Here is a 19,205-nt window from a genome sequence, read left to right on the forward strand (position 1 = left end):
GCATTCAAAAACCAAATGAGACAATGGCTAATTCAAAGGCAACATCTGTGGGAAATATGATTGCAAACTAGGAAAGCAAGTTGTCTATCAGGAGACGAGTGATTCATAAATGTTTCTGGCAGGGTCTCACACAGATGGAGTTGTGCACACATGTTATTTTTTTCCCAACTAGGATTTTTTGCCTAACAGAGTAAGTGATTACAGACCTGAGTGAGTATGCATTGTGATCGAAAGCAAATGTAATGAACTTTCTGATCAAAGCACCATTGACTCTCTTCCCTTGTGATATTCCCTACTCTGGCTCCTTCCTTTCAGTAGGCAACTTGTGGGAGGTACTTGACTGAATGTTTGTGCAGATGCAAATGCTGTGACTTCCCTCCTGGCAGGAATTTCAACCCTGACAGGATACAGAGAAAAGAAAAATCCCAGTGTCTACTTCCCAGGAGCTCTAGAAAAAAATGCCATCAGTCCTGAAGCACAGGAGTTGTTCCCTCATGTGAAGATACCATGCACACAGAATTTGAGAATGTTAGAAATGGGATCTCAAGGCTCACGGTCCAAACTTCTCCTTGGACAGTGACTAAGACCCAAGGAGATCAAAATGACTTGCCAAATGTCTCATAGCTACTCAATGACAGAATCAGGATTATAACCCAGGTCTCTTGACACCAAATTTAGTGGGTTTTTCTCCCATTGCGACATAGAAATTTTTGCACTCCTTAATTCATTTACACATCAACTATTTTTTCAATGCCCAAAATATGACAATCCATGTCTTGAGTGCTGGAAAAAGAACAAGGAACAACAGAGAGTAAATCTTTTACCTCCATTAGCTTACATTCTAGCAGGAGAGATAACAAAATTCAGATAAGCAAATAAACATATAATATCATGTCAGATAGTGGCAAATGCTTCAGAGAAAATAAACAAAGGTCAAGGGATAGAGAAGGGGCAGCTATCTAAGAGAGGGTGACTGGGGAAACCCTCAGCGGTGCTATTTGAGCAAAGTCTGAATGGAGTTAGGGTATCAGCCACACAAACAGCTGAGGGAAGAAATTTCCAGGCAAAGAGAACAGCATGTACAAAGTCCAGAAAGCTGGAATGAGCTTAGTGTGCTTGGGGGTAGGGCAGGGAAGGGGTGTATGCCTGGACTAAGTGAAAGGGAACCATAGGGGTGAAGTCAGAGAGGCCACTAGAGGGCTTTCAGCAGGGGAACAACTTGATCTTAGATTTTTTTCAACAGGTTATTCTGTTATGTGAACAGACTGAAGAGAGGGAGAGAGAAAGAGACCAAGGAGTCAGATAAGAAGGCACTTCCCCACGGCAGAATTTATGTTCTTTGAGAGCAGGGATTTTTATGTAGCTTGTTCATTGCTGCAACATCAGCACCAAGAATAGTGCCTGGAAACATTATCGAGGTCCTAGAGGGGTCTGCTAAATGAATGGAGCCTGAGCGGTAAGATAGAGGGGGAAACTGACAGTGGCTTGGATTGGGATAACAGAAGTAGAGACAGTGAGAAATGGGTAGAATGAGGTGATGTTTTGAAAAGATAAGTAACAAAAAGTTTCAAGGTTGGATAGGTATTACTTAGAAAAAACTCAAAGCTCCTAGGTTTTTTGTCTTAGGCCCTCCAGGTGAGTAGTGGTGAATTCCCAGGGAAAAAAAGATTCAGTGGGAAAAATTGAGAATTCGGTCTTGATCATGTTACATTTGAGCTACATATTAGCCTTTCAAATGGAAATACTGTTGGGCAAGCAGTTGAAGTGTATGGAGCTTGGGGAAGATATGAAGGTTGGAGATATAAGTAGATACTATTGAAAACCACTGAACACTACAATGTCCTCCAAAGAATAAATCTTGATGGGGAACTAATAGGGTCCAAGGAGCCTGGAACATTCCAGTGTTTCTGGGTGGGTAGTGGGAAAAGAACCAACAAAGGACTCTGGACTAAGATGAAGTAGTACAGTCAAAAAAAAAAAAAAAAAAAAAGCCTAACAATAAGGAAAACCAGAAACTGAGGTGTCCTAGAAGCCAAGCAAGGGAAGGATTTTGTGTTTCAAAAGGAAGGAGTAATAAACTGTTTTGGTTGTCCCTGAAACATCAGGGTGAGGTCTGATAATTAATCATGGTATTTGTCCACACAGATCATTGGTGACACTTAACAAGTGTCAGTGGCATGATAGAGACATGCCCCTCGCTGGAAGGAGTCCAAGAGGAGAGGTGAGAAAAGGAAGTGGAGGGTACAAGAATAGATTATCTTTCTAGGTAATTTGCCATAAAAGGTGTGAAGAAATGAGGAATGATTTGGAGATGAGGGAATCAAAGGAAGGTCTGGGGTTATTTTTTAGGTGAGAGTCATTACAGCAAGCCTGTATGCCGTAGGAAGATCCATTAGAAAGGGAGGAATTGATGGACAGAAACAGTAATACCTACAAGAGAAAAGTCCGGGTTAGACAAAAGAAGATGAGCTCCACTACACAAGCGGAGATCTTAGCTTTGGAACAGAGCAAATGTAGTTAATCTGGAAGGGAGGAAAGGCAGGGTGCTGGTGAAGATGTGATTTGGTGGCACCAAAGACAGCAAGTCCTATTCTGATTGGGTCCCCCCCTCCCCAGTGAAATAACGAGGTCATCCACTGAGAACATGGGGAAGAAAGAGGTGTCTGAAATGTAAAGAGATGAAGTATCATCTGTAGGAGACTGATTCCCAGCAAGATACTCTGTGTGGTACCAGCACAGAAGAGAATAACATCAGAGAATATTAACAGTCATCCAGTTGCAAAAAAAAAAAAAAAAAAAAAAAAAAAAAAAATATATATATATATATATACACACACACACACATAATAACATATATACACGTGTGTGTGTGTGTATATATATAATATATATATAATATATATATATATTATATATATAGTAACATTGGCAGAACCAGGCGTGCACAGTTAAGGGGTAAGGAGTGGCTCCAAGCAAAAAAGACATGCGGAAAGAGGCCGCACGAGGTGTTTTAAACAATATTATAGCAGCCCTATAAACTTCAAAGAGAACATCAAGATGGAATAGATCAATGTTGCTTTTCACGGAGATGCAAATATAAAAAGTAATAAATTATTTTTTTCCAAATTCAAAAGGAAAACATTTATTACCTAAAAGCATTAGTTCTTCCATTCATGAACTTATAATGAAATAACACAGAACTGCACTTTGAACCAACAACCATTGGTACATATTAGGATATTTAATTATGCAGTAATACATCCTGTACAGGACCAGAAGATTAATCACTTGTTAAACTGAAGCAATTATCTAACAATAATAATAGCAATAGTGATGGAATTATATGTGCAGAGTGCTTGAGAGTGTAGGAACTGGAAACACTCATTTAATCTGAAGAGTTCTATTGTTTATTCTCTATGGTAGTTTTTAATTTTAGCTGCCTGCTTTTTCATGGAAGGTTTTAATTAATTCCTTTTACTGTTTTATAAATCTCTCTCTCAAGTACAGTTTTAGATAACACTGCAATTCAAATCTTTGAGTAGTCTGAAGGTTTCCTTTTTCCTTCAACACTTAAAACACATAAGTTCCACTGTGAGAGATCCAAAAAAAGCACTATAAATAGTTTAGCAATTTTGGACCTTCTTTGGGATAAAGGAACCATAACATTGCCTTTTTCAAATTGGCTTCTCACCGCACTTTGTTGTTAAAAAACAAACCACACCCACACATACACCTATACTGTCTTAGTTCTTTCAAGCTGCTATAACAAAAATACCACAAACCGGGTAGCTTAAACAACAACCATTTCTCTCTCACAGCTCTGGAAGCCAGGAAGTGTCAGGGCAGAGTGCCAGTGTGGTTGGGTGTCTGATCCAGACTGCTGACTTCTTGCTGGGTCCTCTCATATGGTTGTTCCACATGGTGGAAGGTGTGAAGGAGCTCTCTGGGGGTCTCTTTTATAAAGGTATGAATCATGATGGCTCCATCTTCATGATATAATCATTAATCCTGGTTACTTGACAAAATTCACATCTGCTAGTATCATCACATTAGAAGGTAGGATTTCAATATAAGAATTTGGGGAGACACAAATATTCAGTCCGTAACACACACACACACACACACACACACACACACACCACCCATTACAGTTTTTTTTCCCAACTCAAATGTCACTCCCTGTTCTTTAAATTTCATTGCAAGAAAATGTTCTCATAATTTATTTTCATTTTTATTCTGAATTAAAAATGAGCTTCCTAATTGAAGCATCTTGCATTGTGCCTTAACATAAGTCTTTATAGAATATTTTCAAAGTGGCTCAGTATATTCTAAGTTGAATTTTTTTTCCCTTTCAAAAGGAAAGGTCTCCTTAACTTCCACTATTAAATTTCTTTTACCTATTTTGCTGATCCACACTCACATTGCGTTTCTAGTAGAACATCACTATACACACAAAACGGCGCCTTCATATATCCATCTGGATTACCTTGGGTGAAGTAGAAGTCCACTTGTCCCACACAATCAAGACCATGGCTAGGTGACTACTTTTTTGAATGAGCTGGACAAAAAAGACAAAAGGATTATTGCTCTACAGTGTTCACTCCTGCTGTGATCACTGACCTCTATCTATGCTGCTGTAATCAAGTAAATTGCACAGTCTCAGGGCTGACCAGGGATCTGAGAGGACCAGGGCTAGGTGAGATAAAAGTTTACAAATCCAACTGAGTTGCAGAAACAGGCCTGGATTGAGATAATTGGCTTATAATCCAAGGTCATACAATGTTAAAAGGTTAGTGTTTGGCATCAGGGCATCAATTTGGTGGATGTTTCTTCTTTAAAATGTATTAATTTTTTCTGGCATTAACTATCAAGTGAGGATAATGGCCTCACTTCAAATACTTATGAGGATAAAAAAAAAAAGATGTTTCATGTAAGGTAACTAGTATACAAGGCATGTGTTATGCTTGTTTGCATAGAATGGATCTCAGTTAATACTCAAAACAGTCCTACAAGGTTCGATGCATTATTACCATCTCTGTCTTATAGACAAATAAATGGAAGCACAGAGAGTGTGGGTAAATTACTCAAGGACACAGAGCTAGTCAGAGTCAGAGACAAAATCTAAACCCAGGCACGGTGTGGCTCTGGAGTCTGTCCTAACCATTATATTAACCTGTTTCTCATAGTTCTTGGTTCTGAAAAGTCTGTAGAAATTGGAGTTAAAACTGTGATGAGAATCAGTCAGTTGCTAGAAGAGGAGAATATAGCAACAGCAATAATAACAGGCAGAAGTCAACTTTACCACCCAGTATACGCAGTATGTGCTATTACACATGAAATATTCATACATAAATGGACATCAGACAATAGGCCAAGAGCCAGGAAAGACTGAAAGAATCTTTAGGTGAAACAAACGCAATCCAGTGTCCAGCTCTCTTAGAATAAAACTTCAAAGCAGTGTATAGACATGCAGGCAATGCTTCAACTATAGGATATGAGGGAAGAGATCTTCCCTTTAATGCCCTGAATCTTAAGTCTAACTGGTGGAGAAAATGACTTGGTACACATCAGACAGTTACAGACCTCAAAAAAAAAAAAAAAGAATCAAAAGAGGACTGGCACTATCTATTCCAGGGCACCATCCATAAGATGGCAAGATTTATTGAGACCTTCCCCATAAGCAGCAGGTTTTTTACTTTCTTTCCACTGATTAGCACTTGATGGCTACCAATGTAGGATATGAGTCTGGATATGCTTGGCTGAGTTTACTTAGCAGCAACATGACTAGTGGCTCCAGATGAGACACAAAAGATTATGCTGGCATGGCCTTCTTTTTTGTAAACCTCTCAGTGCCTATAACCTTTTGCACAACCTCCACCTTCTCTTCTTAAATTGGACAGTAGCTTGAAACTGTAAAGTTGTAACTAAACTTCCTTTGATTATGGTTCTGACCTCTCAAAAAGTTTTTTCTTTCAATAGTTGTTGGATATAGGGAAAAAAAATTCTAGGATCAGGTTGTATCTGGTCTCCCTCACATAGTCAAGCAGGTATTGGAATTTTCCCTTGATTAGAGGCAAAGGGGCTAGAAACACAGCCACCAAACTGAACATCTTTACCGAGTTCAGATGTAGATCTAGGCTGTTCCTCTCCATTCCTTTCTTCTCCTCTCCTCTTTTGTCCTCAAGAGGTCTCTAGACAGGACTCACCAAGACTACCAGCTTATTAACACACTTCCTCCTGTTCCCTGTAGGGCAAACATGCTGTGGGCAGTCAGCACCAAAACTCGGGACAGCTCCTTTCCCTGGGGCCTCCCAGCCCGTTTCCCACTTGTGGTTTTACTGCAGGGCGATAGTCCGAAGCTGGGAGGTTCTCCAATCTCCCATCCTTACTGTGACTTAATATCAGAGTCTGGTTGAACTGTTAAGTTTATCTGCTATAATATTTTCAGCGTTCTCAAGGTCTAATGGTAGATAAACAGAGTCAGTAGAAACAGGAAATGAATGATCCAGGCTTCAACTGGCATATGCAAATCAACGACTCTCCACTGCTGTTTGTTAATCTAATAAGTCTCAGATGGTTGCTTGGGTACACTTACAATTATGGAAGGGTGGGAAAATAATAATGTCTGCATCAGTGTTTCAGAGTTCATCTCAGTCTGAGTTAAATCCGCTGGGCTGACCTCCTGGAATACCTACCTCACTGCTTCTAGGGCCTCAACAAGTTCTGCTGATGCTTCTATAAACTTCCAAGAGGACTGGATATCCAGCTCCAGTACTGGTAGGGCAAACCTTAGAAGCTTAAACTGGCATTTCTAGAGTTATTTGAGCATGTATCAGGACATATCCCATGTTTTGGCGGATATTTTAGATGGTCTCTGGCATTCTCATCTCTAAGAAGTAAAATTTTGAAAAATAAATTTTAAAGCATATTCTAGATCCTCTATCCAAAGATACTGATTCAATACACCTCCTAGAGTGGGGCACTAGAATTACTTTTTATCAAACGTCCTATGAGGTGAATCTGAAGTAGTCTGTAGTTTGAAAACTACTGGATTCATCTTCTAGGGGTAGAACTGAACTGATCTCTCATCCTCAGACTAGGGCCTGATTGAATTAGTCCACAGTGGTAAAGGGTACAGTGGCATATGCTTAGCTGTCTTTGGGTCATCACTGGAAAAACCTCTTCCCCTGAGGACAGCCAGTATCTTACCCTTAGAGAACCTGTGTTCAAGAGAGTACTCTAAGTACTGGCAAGGAATATGAATTTTTATGAGCATATCAGTCTCAAGGCAGTCAACTGGATGATGAATGTGATAGTGTTTTTCCATCCTGAGTCTGGAATTTGCAGAGATCTGTAACAATGAAATTACTCTAGTTTAATATCTATACATTTTTGTGCTGATGAGAGCTTATTTTATGCTCCAATGTGTCAAATCAAATTAAGAGAGATGTGCATGTTCTGCAGGTATTCAAGAGGTACCTTTGTGACTCCAGGACATATTCAGTCCCACCACTAAACTCACCCACTTCTGCTTAATGGGAAAGTTGAGGTAAAAAGGGTCATTGGAAAGGTCGGCAGGCTGTCAGCTATAGAGGATTCAAGAGATGGAGAAGGGTCTCCCTTTCCATGTACTTTTACTGAAGCAGCATATCTGTGGTCGGACAAGATATGGCACATTCACATGTGTGAGTTTCCTCTGTGAGATATCATGAACTTATTATGAAGTAGGGACTGTAAAACATAGTGATTGTGATCCTAGATTTTTAGGCCCTGCTCCTAGACAATTCCAGAAATACTACCTAGGGGAAAAAGTTTCTCCTATAGGAATTATGCTAATCGTGCCAATATTTTCCAGAACCCAATGATAATTTCTACATATGTCAAAATTCCTTGAGGAAATGATGTCTTTGAATGTTCTTACAACTCATTTGGGTTCCCACATGAGCTCATCTGTAAGTTCAGACATAGGGAGGGCAGGAACGAGTCAAGGTACACCCAATGGAAACTGACTATAGACCAAGTCTTGGCCAGAGCAGCTGAACACATTTATTTTAGAATTATAAGTGTCTAGATGTCAACTGATACTCTGCCAGACTTAACTGTTGTTTGAAGTTCCTATGAACCTCAGAAAGAGGAGACACAGGGATTTAGAGCTCAAGATCCAAACCAGAGCTCTAATTTAATCTCTCATTTCATCCACAAAACATAAGTTTCCAAAATCTGACAGGGCTAAGAAATTTCTTGAAAATCCTAAGTGGATTTGGAGGGTCAGTCAACTGATACTACAATAATGCTACATAACCAACTCACAAAACATCATGGACATACAACAATAAGCACTGATTTAGCTCATGCAATGCAAGTTGATGGAAGGTTAGCAAATTCAGATTGGACTTGGCTGGACAGTTCTGTTCCACATGTCTCTCAACACACTCCTAGGACTGGCAGTAGTCTGGGAATGTTCTTCTGATGAATATAGCTGAAGCACAGGAAAGCAAGTGGATACATCTTCTTAAGGCCCAAGCCTGCACCTGGCACACTGGCTTTGGCTCCTGATACTATTGGCCAAAATAAGTCTCATGACCAATCCCAAAGTTGGGGGGCAGAAAGACAAATTGTAGACCTTTTCTTTAATAGGAGAAACTGAATCACTACATCGCAAAAATGAAGGTGATCAGCCGCAAAGGTGACCAACAAGCACACCACATAAGCTGACCACAAAGGGACTTCTGCACAGAGGTGAAGATTACTAGCAGACCTGCTGTCCTAGGTCAGGGCTGCTTCTGCAAAATGTACTCCCTTCCTATGATACCTGGCCTTTGTTACTATTGATTTCAGAGCAAGAAGAATGAATATGGAATTAAATTTCCTCTGGTCAAGGCGTAGCTTCCAAAATAGCTCTCCAAGAGTGAAATGGTGTTCATCCTTCCCCTTAAACATCATTCTTTAAATTCACTTAGCATACCACTAATTTATGTGAATAAGTAAAAATATGCCAAATGCCTTACAAATCCTTTATTATCTAGACACAGAGTGGTACTCACTATTGTACAATAATTACATGGAAAATGAACAACCTCTCTGTGTTTGCCAGGCTTTAACAATCCAACCATCTGGGTGTGGATAGAATGAACTTTGAAATTCCTCCTCAGGGACTTCCAAATGCATTAAATTCTCAGTAGGCTTGGCAGTAATTGTAGAAATTACTGTGTTATGACTACCAAGTGAGAAAGCTAGGTCTATCCTTTGGCTACATAGAAATTATTATAAAATTAAATGTAATTCAATAGGATCTTGGCAACTTAATATCATGTCCTTGAATTTTGAACAGTGTGTGAATCCACTCAAATTGGCTTCCTCTAGTAATATTTTGTAGAGTCATAGAGGAATTAGGACAACATTGCCATTACTTTGATTTTTGGATCATACCTTAAATATTGTTCTGTGTCTTCACAAACTTTCTTGTTTTTCTCTTTTATGTGTCTTGCCAGAATATTTTATCTCAGAATATTTAACCAAGTGCAACTCAGCAGCTGTTCTCAGTTAACATCTTCACGTTAAATCAGTACACAGACTGCAAAATAAAACCTGCTTGGGGTATTTGTTTTTAAAGTCAGCAAGTGCATGCATGACTTTGAGACTTGTATTCCCACTGCCCCCTACCCCCAGCATTCTCCAAATCAGGATGTTCCAAGGAGATCAATTAGGTCATTGCACTGACAGTAGGCATATATTTCAAAGACGTAATCATTATCAAGGAAAAATATGATGCACATTGTGCTAGTTGCCCAGAATATCAATTACTAGAAAAATGGATCTGCCTGTGTAACCATAAACACATCTAGACATCATTGAATTTCATTCTATAGATAATCTCCTTTATTTTTCTTAACACAGAATCCCACCTAGCTTTAAGGAAATATTTCAAAATATTTCCTCTAACATGGCAGTTTACAAATATAAGCTCACCCTATACAGCTAAATTATATGAAGGCTATTTTGACATCTTAATATTTGTTAAAGTAAGGTGTAGGCCACCAAAAAATTCCTCAGGACATGTGTGACAGTGCAACCAGAGGTCATGTTTATAACGTGAACTTACCACCCTATGTACCCACTAGCCTAGACCAGCGGCTTTCACGCTTTCTTGACTGTGACACACTGCAAAACATACATTTAACACCACAACTCAATACATACATACTCACACCCTCAACCATATACACGCAACTGGAATAACAGTTTTAGGAAATGGTACTTGACCTCACTATATGATGTACTCTGATATTTTGCTTCTCTTCTATTTCATTGTGTTCTCAAATGCTGATAGCAAGGTCTGAAAATGATTTCATAGCCCACTAATAGACTGGGACACCTATTAGAGTTTTGGAGAAGTTGCACCTTCATAAATGTCAAAGTCCAGGTTCCCTGGAAGTCAGACTCCAAGGCAAAGCTTTAGTGCTTTGGAAATTTTATCTTGGGAAGGCAAGAGTGGAGAGGAAAGGAAAGTAAGTCAGGGAAAAAGGGAGAACACATATAAAATGGTGCATTCCTAAGCTGGCCACAGGTTCATAGGAGATCACAGATGGCTGCCCAGTCCCAAAGGACAGACATCTCCAGGATGTCTGCATGGAGCTGTCTGTGGAGGGTGAAGGAGGAAGGCAAACTATTAACAGCTAGTTCCTTTCCATGTGTATTCTCCTGTTGGTTAAAATTTGCCCCATTTCAATGTCCCCCACATTTCTGGATTATGTCATCCAGTTCTTCCAGGGCATAATCTATTCCAGTAAGGTCAGACCTCATGCTGAGGCTGCTGAGGCACCTGCTCATGGAATAGATGCTGACACCCAATCTTATCCCCAAGGGAGCCTGAAATAACCTGAGATGAAGGGATGATTATGGGAGCCGGTGTTTAAGAACCCGGAGATGACACAAGTCGTCACTGTTCTGTAGCCAGGAAGTGGGTTGGGCAGCCAAGGCCTAGCAGTCATGTAGAGCTGAGCACATCTGGGAAAGCCCCAAATCAGGAGCTACTATATTGGGGAGGTGGGGGGGGAAGACACAGATCTTAGAGTCCGAAAGCCTAGGTTCATTTCCCTCCCCTCCACTTCCACTTCCCACATACGTGGCATCCGTGTAAGATGCTTTACCTCTTTGATGGATGATATTAGTACCCTTGCTGAGCTGCTATAAAAATTAGAGAACATGTATAACTTACTCCAAAAAAAAAAGCCCTTTTAGATATTTTATTCTTAAATAGGTTATATTTTTATGCTACTATAAGTGGAATCTTTCTCTTGTTAATGCAATTAAACTTATATACAGCAAACTTGCTAGGGTTTATTCATTTTAATAGTTTATCTATAGTTTTATCCTCTATGCAAATTATCATTAACTGTTAATGACTTTCACTTAGTACTTTGCTATCCCAATGCCCTTTTTTCAATTTTACTTTCTGTGCTAGCAAGAGCCTTCAGTACAACATTGAATAGAATTATAAAAATAGGTACACTTGTCTTATTCCTAATATTGAAGGGAAAATTTTCAGTGTTTTATTTGAATTTCATTTTGTGCTGCAGACTTTTTAAAAATTCAATTTAATTAAAGGATGACAAATTCCTTTTTTATTTCTAGTACGGAGAGGTTTTTTTTAATGAATGGATGTTGAGTTCTATCCAAATATTCTTCAATATGTATTAATACAGCAACATTATTTTTTTTGTTGAATTGTTAATGTGGAGAATAACACTGATTTTTCTATTTTTAAAAAAGCTTGTATTTCTAGGACAAACAGAACTAAACATCTATGATGTATTATTTTTTTTTAGACATAGCTGAATTAGTTTTGCTAATTATTGTATCTATGCTCCTGAATGAGATTCACTGACAATTTTTCCTTCTTCCATTGTTCACATCAGGTTTTGGGTGTCAAGGTTACATGAGCAGCATAAAATGAATTGGAAAATGCTCCCTCTTTTACTCTATTTTGGAATAGTTCCTGTAAAATTGGAAGTATATTTTCTGTGAATGTTTGGTTAGGATCCATGGTCAAACCATCTAAGGCCTGGAGTCAATTTCATTAGTGGTTAGATGACTTTTCATGTGTTCTATTTCTTCTTGACTCAGTTTCGTTGTTACATTTTCCTAGGAATTTATCCATTTCATATAAATTTTCAAGTTAACTGGCATGAAGTTTTCATACTATCCTTTTATTATCTCCTACTGCTGGCGATTACAATTACCTTCCTCACATCATTTAGTTGCAACAGTTCTTTTTTTCTTGATTAATCTTGACAAAATTTTGTCAATTTTATTAGACTTTCCAAACAACTAAATTTTTTGTTCATTCTTTTTACTAAATGCTTCTTTTCCATTACATTAATTTTGGCCCAGATCTTTGTTATTTCCTTTCTTGCAGATTCTTTGCATATATTCTGCTCTTCTTTTCCTATCCTCTGAATATATCATTTATTGGGTTTTCAATCTGTGTTTTTGTTTTGATATAACAATCAAGAGCTAAAATTTCTTCTAACTCCTGCTTTGTCGGCATAAGTTTTTATAGCAGTACTTTCATTATTACTCCATCCTAAATGTTTTCTAGCTTCATTGTATTTTCTTTGACTTGTGATTTACTTAAATATATATTTTTAATAGAGGGAGTAGCTCTGTAGCAATAGCTTTCCTCTTATTTTATTTTTCAGAAAAGGAGAGGGTAGGAGGTGGCAGAGTGAGCAACAGAGGGAGAGGGAGAGATTCATAAGCAGTCTCCATATTCAGCTCAGAGCCCCAGGCAGGCCTCAGTCCCACAACCCTGAGAACATGACCTGAGCCAAAATCAAGAGTCAGATGCTTTATTGACTGAGCCAGCCAGGTGCCCCATGTAAATGTATTTCTTAATTTCTCTATATATGGAGTCTCACTGGTTATCTTTTGGTTATTGATTTCTAGCTTAACTGTACTGTGTTCAAGGAACAATACAGAACTTTGAAAATTATTTAGACTTGCTATATGGTCAATTTATGCAAATGTCCTTTGGGTTCTTATACAGAAATCATATTATGCATTGCATGGGCATGATTTATATATGCCCATTTGGACATGATTTTAAATAATATTGTTTAAATATTCATTTTTTTACTGATGTCCTATCTGTATCATCTGACAGGTGTATTAAAACCTTCTACAGTTGTGAATTTATTAGTTAAGTCAATTTTTGTTTTATTTATTTTGAGCTATGTCATTAGGTACACACAAATTTTAAATTATTATATTTTCCCAGTAAATTAAATGTTCTATTACTAGGGGAAGAGATTATGTTTTATGCTTTAAAGCATATTTTGTGTGATATTAAAAATAAGTATAGTATCTTTCTTTTGGCTAGACTTTGCCTGATACATTTTTCCATCTTCCTTTTATCATCCAGTCTTATCCCAATGTTACCATTGGGATAAACAAAGTAAAAATATATATGGGATCTAGTATTTCTTACAACTGCATGTGAATCTATAATCACATGAAAATTAAAGTTTAATTTAAAAAAATGACTTTAAAAGGCATTATATATGCTTCCCTTTATAGAAAATTAAATATCTGCACACTAAAAACATAACTCCTCATGGGCAATTATTTCTTCTTGGCAAACTAAAAATACCATTTTACTGGCTTCTGGCTTTCATTATTGCTATTAGAAATCAGCTGTCAACCATCCCTTGTTAGCGATCCATTTGTTCCTTCTGATTTTGTCTTTCGTGTTCTCTGGTTTCAAGCTAATGTGTTTCCGTGCATGTTTCTTCTTTAATATCTGCTTTGGATTCATTGGCTTTTATGCATCTTTCAATTCTGGATAATTTTCCCTGTTCTCTTTATTATCTCTTTATGAAACTCAAATTAATCTTGTGGCAGATATCTCACTGTCTCTTTTGTGCCTCTTAATCTTTTTCATATGCTCCATGCTTTGTCTCTAAGTGGGGGGGTAGCATTTTTCCAGCTCACCTTTATACAGAGGGCAAAGTGCTCCTGTCCCAGCTTTCTGAAACTCCTTTACCAGACTTCACACCTGAGTTTTGTTTCCTGTCCTGTAACTCTATGAGGAAGCTGAGCTGAAGGTTACTAGGTTCAGTAAATATCATCAAGACAAAACTAAAATTCAGAGGTCACTTAGCTCTCTGGATTTCTATCTTCACCTGCCTTGATTTTAGCCTGATAATTCCTGACTTTATCACCTGCTCATTGTTGTTTTTAATCACCATTACAGAGTATTTTTTAGTGGTTTTCAGTGGAGGGTTTGCCTGAGTACCTGGCCCACCATATTAACAGAAACAAAAGGTAAAATTATCCACGTAAATTTTTGGATGCAGACAAGGAATTCAATTAAAAAAGTAGCTGTTATTACTGTTAAGCTTGATTCTCCTAGCCGAACTAGCGTATCTGTTACCTTCTTTCCTCCATGGAATCATCATGCAGTTTTTTTTAAATTAGATGTTTTTAAATCAGTAAGGAACTAACTCTTCATTGGTTTTTCTAGTAATAGAATGCCAAGGTTAATTTCTGAATTCTAGTAATTTGAACCAGAAGAGTAAAAAACCATAGTGTTCAAAGACTCTCTGATAAGACAGGAAAAAAGAACCAGCTCCCTTTATTTTAGGTTTGAAAACAATACCTTTGATCATGTAAAACATAGTGAAGGGTTAAAAAAAAACAAACAAAACACATCAAATTGTGCATTTTCAAAAAATGAAAATTAAAAAATTAATTTTTCAAGTCCTAAATATTAGTTCAAGTCATAAATATTAGCTGGTTAATATAAAATTAAATGTCTTTTATGGCTGTGTGACTGTACCTGATCAAAACTCCAGTGTTGGGAATCCCTGGGTGGCTCAGTGGTTTGGCGTCTCCGTTCAGCCTGGGGTGTGATCCTGGAGTCCTGGGATTGAGTCCCATGTCGGGCTCCCTGCATGGAGACTGCTTCTCCCTCTGCCTGTGTCTCTGCCTCTCCCTCTCTCTCTCTCTCTCTCTCCCCCCCGCCCTCTGTCTCTCATGAATGAATAAATGAAATCTTTAAAAAAAAAAAAAAAAAAAACCTCCAGTGTTTGGTGAATGTTACTGTCTCTGTCTGGAGGAATAGGAAAGGCTTGATACCATAGTTTCAGAACCTCTAAACCAGACAGGGTCACTGTACGGATACATGAAAGTCATCATAATCCTAAATCACAGAAGCAAATATGAACATGCCTAAAGGCCAATATCTCCTTACTATGATCTCTTGCCAAGTTTCTACTGACAGAACTAATTAAAAGAAAAGTGACATTCTTCTACATTTATCTCTTTGGTAAAATATCAGCCATAGGACTAGTTTTTGAACTGTCAAGATAATGGCAAAATTTAACACTTCTCAAGGGAATATGTCAAAGAGAGACTATTAACTTAATACTATTGCCCCTTTCCAGATGCAAAGCTATTAACTTAATACTATTGCCCCTTTCCAGATGCAAAGCTACGAATCCAAGGACAGCAGTACTTCAAGAATGGCTCATCTATAAAAACAGAATCAATCATGATAAAATAATTGTTTTATTTGTTTGGTTTTGCCCAGGTATGTTACATGGACCAAAGTTATTGAAATCCTAAACTCTGACAGCTCTTAATTATGAAATTGTCATTAGCTAGCCTATGGAAGGATACAAAAATTTATGAACACTTGGATATTTCCTCACAAGTACAGGAACCATAAGGAAAGAGAGCTTGGGGTCATGTAAGGTGCATCTCCATTCTCAAATGAGAGACAGGCAGTAAAAGGAGGAGAAGTAAGCCAGTTAGGAGAGTTTGGAGATAGTGTGAAGTGTACTGGACCAGTTGTTTTCAAGTTCCCAAAACCAGCCCTAGGAGAGGAACTGATAACTGGAACTAGTAGAGATCAAAAGAGTGAGGAGGCAGGCTTCAGACACCTGCCCAGGATGAGTGTGAACTGTATTCTAGAGCATCAAAATGCACAGGCAGGACCAGGACACCCTACACAATCTGGAACAATTACAGGAGAACAAATATTGGTAAACAGATTAGACACCACTATGAGTCACACTAAGGTAAAAGCACTAGTTACGTACAATTATATTCGATTTTTGAGAAGCTGAGTTTGCTGATATTTAAATCTGTTCCCAGCCTTACACCAGAATCATGCGCTGATAATTGGGGCATTTGAATCAGGAGCCATAAAGACTCACAGTTAATCTTAGTTCCAGAACCAAAGTAGAAATTCTATATTTTAAGGGAGGGGAAAAAAACCTATACATTCAATAGATTTTTTTCATCTTCACCTATAATATAAATTGAAAGTCAAACCAGGAACCATAAAATATTCTTTAAAGCATGATTTCCAATACACAATAAAGTCCTTAGTTTTTTACTCCCTTGTACTGTGTACTGTTGAGCCAACAGTATTGTAAAACCATTGAGTTTAATAGAATAGTAGTTGCTACCTACTGTGTGCCAGAAGTTTTCCCAAGACACACAAATAAAACGTGGTCCTTACCATTGGAGCAAACGTTCTTTATCAATAGGCCATAAAGCCTCCAGAAGAGCCTTGCATGATTTCTTATCTTTCATATTTAGTGTTTGGTCCATGTGGCTCTAGACATTTACTCTCAAGGCAGGGGCACCATGAATGTTACTGAATGAAAAAGTATCACTCATTTGGCCCATGTATTAGCTTTCTATTGCTGCTGTAACAAATAACCACAAATTCCGTGGCTTAACAGAATACTTGCTATCTTGCAGTTCCATAGGTCAGAAGTCCAAGCATAATGTCTCCCAAGGCATCTCTACTCAGGGATCATAAAGCAGAAATCAAGGTGTTAGCTGGGCTAGGATTTAATCTAGAAGTTCTGGGGGAAGATTCCACTTTGATGTAGAAATCATTTCCCCGCTGATGTAGGACTAGGATTCTCATTTCCTTGACATGTGGCCCTTTCATCTTCAATCCAACAACAGCACCTGAGATCTCTGACTTACTCTTCTGGTAGCAGGCAGAGAAAGATCTTTGCTTTTTAGGGTTTATGTGGTTAGATTATCCTGAATTATCTGGGGGCAGGCCTAATCTCCTTATTGTAAATCTAGCTGGATTAGTAACCTTAATTATATTTGTAAAGTCCCTTTTGCTATGCAACATAACATTCACAGGAGTAACTTCAGAGTGCCAAGATGTTCTGCGTTCCACAAACCATTTGATTCCAAGTGATATAAATGGTAGTTTAAGCCAAAAGGGAGCTTTTTGGTGAACTGGGAAATTAAGGAATAATGCTGCCTTCATCTTGGGTGAAGCCATGCCTGAAGATTTAGATCTCAGACTCCATCTCCCAGCTTGGTCCCCTGGCAGGTCTGGGGAGAGTGGTCTCATTTTTTCCTACTATAGATAGATTTACTTCAATTCCTATTTTGCACGTTCCCAGATCAGTGACCCACAGAAAAAAGGGAACTTCTCTATTCTAATATCCGGTAAGAGCCCCACATTTTGGACTTTGAATTTAAGGAGAGTATTCCAGTAATGGGAAAGGTGTTGGTGCTCATTCATTCTAATACCATGATAACTCATTTTGATACTGAATCTCACTATATCCCTAGGAGCACTCTGGGTCATGACTTTTTCTTACCTTCTTGCCCTCCTATGGTAGACACAGTAGTACCCCACGTATGTCCCCTTTAACAGCTAGTGTTTCTACTACCCAGCCTCGGTGTGTGCTGCATCTAACAGTTTGTACCTGCAACTTTCTCCAGAACATTGCCCTTGCCCGACTGGAATATCTCATTTGGAAATGCCTGTGAGGTTTCAATATCCCCTACTCCAAAGCAGCCAATGATGGACTGATAGGGAGGTATGAAAGTTCAGCCTCCTTGCCTAAAATATACACCTCCTAGCTAGACTTTACCTAAGACCATATCCTTGCATAGATCTTTGTTCTTACCTATACCATTTCCCTCAGTTTCTACAAGTTTTCCTGAAAAGCAACCTCTCAATAAACCATGGGCACCTCAATTCCAGCATCAGGCTCTGCTCTTAGGGAACCTACCAAAACACCTCCTGACTCCAATTGTCTTAATGTCCCACCCAAATTCTCATTTTTGCTCACCTCAGCCAGAGTTCATTTCTATTGCCTAAAAGAACAGAATTCCTCCAACTACTACTCTAAGAATAGGGGAAAGAGGGGAAAGAGTTCTTCAGGATCGCACCACCATGAGGGCCACATAAAGTGAAAAAACAAGTTGTGGTGAGAAAACTACTTTTGAGTGTCTTAAATCTCTGACTAGTTTGTATGATCCAAGAGAGCAAGAACCATGTGCTAGTCACCTTTTTATCTGCCAGAGCATGTAGCACAAGGCCTTGAACAAGACAGATGCTTAATTAATAGGAGCAGACCAATTTCACAAAGGCCAATTCCCCAAAGTGATTACCGTATCAAAAGACAATGTGGAAACAGACCAATTGGAATGAAAGTATTTTTCTCATTGATCATATTAATTACAACTAACATTTGCCTAACAAATTACAGTTCACAGAGTATATCTACATACGTCTCATTTACTCATTTCAACAATAATTCAAGGTTGAGTTTTAACAATAGCCCCACTATTGTTGAGTTTTAACAATACCCTCAGAAAGGCAGAGACTTGCCCAAACAGCAAAGCTAGTAAACATTTAACAAGAACATCTGCTCCAAATCCTATTATTTCTGAGTACAACTTCCATGGCAAAGGGGGTTACCCACACATACCTACATGGTCTTGTATTTTTCCAGAAAGGACCTTATACTTGGTGTTCTTGGCACCTAAGATGAAAGAGAGTGACTAGACGGTGATGATGACAAAGTGTATGGAGCTCTGTAGTCTGTGACTTCTTTCAAAAAGGAGATTAATAGCAGCATAAAGTCAAGCCACAGAGGATGCCTAAATGATGTGTGGAAGACAGCAGGGGATGAAGCAACCAGGGGTATACGAAGGAGCAAGGAAAACTTTGTCCCATTCACAGCTCAGTCAGATTTTATTGTTGCTCTCCTCTAATTCCTGGCGTCTATTGTTTCAGCTGCTGAGCACTCTGAGTTTCTTTCCCCCAGCAAAAAGAAAGCCAATCTAATTTCTCTTCAATTATAAAGTTTCACTCACATCCTTTAAAACATAATTAATGAGGGTGGTGTGTGGCCGCTTCCAAATCAGGA

At 38.4% G+C, this 19,205-nt stretch overlaps 1 long non-coding RNA gene across 1 annotated transcript in view; it reads right to left on the reverse strand.

Annotated features, from left to right (window-relative positions):
- The window catches only part of LOC112640497 (uncharacterized), a 374,890-nt gene that overhangs the window by 198,838 nt on the left and 156,847 nt on the right, over nucleotides 1-19,205 (reverse strand). The window contains exon 13 of the long non-coding RNA XR_007407911.1: nucleotides 4,487-4,558. This is a non-coding gene — a long non-coding RNA (uncharacterized LOC112640497). The remainder of the gene's footprint in view (nucleotides 1-4,486; nucleotides 4,559-19,205) is intronic.

The sequence above is a fragment of the Canis lupus genome, chromosome 33 (assembly GCF_003254725.2).
Source record: "Canis lupus dingo isolate Sandy chromosome 33, ASM325472v2, whole genome shotgun sequence".
Lineage (NCBI taxonomy): Eukaryota > Metazoa > Chordata > Mammalia > Carnivora > Canidae > Canis > Canis lupus.